Source organism: Nicotiana attenuata, unplaced genomic scaffold, assembly GCF_001879085.1.
Source record: "Nicotiana attenuata strain UT unplaced genomic scaffold, NIATTr2, whole genome shotgun sequence".
In the NCBI taxonomy this organism is placed as follows: Eukaryota; Viridiplantae; Streptophyta; class Magnoliopsida; order Solanales; family Solanaceae; genus Nicotiana; species Nicotiana attenuata.
In genome coordinates this window covers 307,878-311,081 of record NW_017671163.1, presented here as the reverse complement: position 1 = coordinate 311,081, position 3,204 = coordinate 307,878, and positions in this window count along the sequence as shown.

The window sequence follows — 3,204 nt, the reverse complement described above, 5'->3', positions numbered from 1 at the left end:
CACAGGTTCAAAAAGAAAGATTAAAATAGTGGGAAAGGATATTATGAAGGATAAGGGTAAAGGTTCTAAAAGGAAGGCTAAAAGTGATGGGGATGATATTCCATCAAAAAAGAGAAAAGTTCATGCTGATCAAAAATGTTCTAGTTCATCTGATTTGAAGGTATTTTCTAATGATATAACTTTGACTTGTGTGCGGATAGTTTATTTTAATATGTAGAAATTTGAGATAACCAATATAGCAGTTATGTTCCAGATTTGTATATAAAATGTATCATTCTTTTTCATATTGTATATAATGTGTATCAAGTCAATAAGTAATGTGCAACTTTTGTATATAAAGTGTATCATCTATCCACATATTGTATAAGTAATGTTTAAAGTGCGTAATTGTGATTGTTATGAAGCTTATATATATTTATATTTTTGTGTTGTTTGCAGCTTTGGGATTACTATGTTCCTTTGGGTGATCATTATAGTACCCGTATTAGTGTGCATACAAACTGCAGTATAGTGAAACATTTGAAAGATAATTTGGATGATCAGCAGATTGAGATGTTTAGAAGAACATGTTTTGGTTATTTTGTGGACTTGCCCGAATTTTTTATACAAAACCAACTTATCCATTCACTATTGCTTAGGGAAGTAGTGTCACCTAAAGATAATGAGTTATGGATTAAAGTGAATAGCACCAAGTTGCGCTTTGGACTTGCAGAGTTTTGTATTATCACAGGTTTAAAGTGTAATGGTGATCCCGATAAGGATTATGAATCTGTGCGGTCGAGTCGGTTAATGGAATTGTACTTTCCAAGCATGTCGAAAGTGTCTAAGAAATTGTTAACTGACTGTTTCTTAAAAAAGATGTGGAAATCTGATGAGGATGCATTAAAGATTGCAGTATTATATTTCATTGACAGTTTCCTGTTTTCTATTACGAATGATGATTTGATTACAAAGAATGATTTCTGTTGGTTGAATCTGGTGATTTTGAGACTTTCCCTTGGGGAAAAGTGGTTTTTAATGCTATGTTGGAGTCAATGAAGGATAAGGTTTGTAGCAAGAGAGAGATGTACCGATATGGTGGTTTGCCTTTGGCATTCCAGTGTTGGTTTTATGAATGCTGCCCCTACAGTCACAAAAACCTCGCTTACTGGATTGGAGAGCTTGTTCCACGCATATTTAACTGGCAAGTAAAGAAGAAGGTGACGTTTAAGAGGTTGAGGAAAGAGTTTTTTGTTTTAAGTCAAGATCAGGTAAAAAATATACATTTTTGATACATAAATTATACATTTCTGATACATATTATGCATTTCTGATACATTTCTTATACATGAATTATGCATTCTGATACATTTATGATACATTTATGTTACATTTCTGATACATTTTTGATATATTAATTATGCATTCTGATACATTTTTGATACATTAATTATGCATTTCTGATACATTTCTGATACATAAGTTGTCTTTTTTTTTTAAAAAAAAAAATCATGATTGCTAACTTTTATTTATTTATTTGTAGTTGGTGTTTGGAAACATTTCCCCAACAAATGATGAATAAACAAGGCTTCAATTGCATGACTTTGTTCCGGTTTGTGAAGATAAAAATGAGATTCATATTGAATCTGGAGTCGTGGCTGAAGTTAAAACAAATGCTAAGAAGCACTCCAAAAATAAGCCGAAATCACAATCTATCAACAACGAGAATCCGGATCCACTGCCCAGTAACTTGAATTCAAGCGAGACAGAGCTGAAACTTCTGAGAAGTGAAATCAAGAAGGTACAATTCTATTTTGTCTTTCAGCAGTTCTGACAACTTAATTGATATTCGGTTTCACTTTTCCTTTTATAGGTAAACGATAAGGTTTCATCTTTGGAGACTTAATGATTTCCTCATTCGAAAAGGTTTTTAAAGCTCTAGGTGAACGCAATGCTTCAAAGGTATTCTCATGACTATGCTTATTTGTTATTTTTACCTTTTACTATACATTTACAACTTTTTGTATATTTTTTCTGAACAGGGTAATCGAAAAGATGACGACCATCATGATAAGAACGTTTTAGAGAATAACTTTGGTAGTGAGGAAGTTATGGAGAAAAATATTGGCATTGAAGAAGTTGTAAAGAAAAATATTGACAATGAGGTAAGTCTAGAGCAAACTGTTGATGTTATGGAGGGTGTGGTGAAGGATTCTATACAAGATGGTCAAAGTAGTGAAGGAGTTGGTGATGACGAAGCCTGGATTGAGGATGCCGAGCCTGAAATCACTGCAATCACCCAGCAGTTTTGTGACAAAAATATTGTTAATATGGGGAGTTTGGTGGATGATTCTGTACAACTTGGTAAAAATAGTTGTGAGGAAGTTGGTGAGGACAATAGCTGGAGTAGTGATGCTGAGACTCAAATAACTGCAATCACCCAAAAGTATTTCAATCAAAATATTGAACATGGTGATTTAGGAGTGGAGAAAAATATTGCTACTATGCAGGAAAATCGTATAGTTGTTGATCATAACACACCTGAAATGAATCCTAGAGAAAGGAAACCAGCAGGGGTCATGAAGTCACCATTCATGAACACATTTGACTCTGGTGGCACCATCCAAGTTGTTGAAAATAAGCCAACTAAGTCAAAGAAGCCCATCCTGACTATTAAGTATCCTTTTCAGGGAAATGTTGACAATCCTGTTGATTTCAAATTATTGTATAAGTGGAACATTTTCATCAATAGAGGCTTAAGGACTAATGCGCCGTAAGTTTTGTGTTTCAGTTTTTTCTTTTTTCTTTTTTTTTTCTTGTTTATTTTCGTGTTATGAACCATATCTTTTTATCATGGTTCATCAGGGACGGTGTTTATACAGAGGCTAGCAATAAGCTAAAGAAAATCTTTGAATTTGGAGTTGATGATATTGGAGAAAAAAAATGGTTCTTCACATTTGCATATCCCCACCTACCTTTGTGTGATTCAGTAAGTCAACGCTTTAACTGTAAAATATAAACTGGTGATATACATTTTTAGTTTTCTCATACTGTAATTTTCTGACTATGTGTGTATATTCTTCATTTTCAGCATATTGATGTAATTTTTTACTATTTGAGAAAGAAAGGGAAGTACGGTGTTGATGTTCCAGTAAGATTCACAACTACTGACTGTTGGTTTAACTGCTTGATTTCGAATTTGTACAAGGAGTTTTTGGAGAAAAA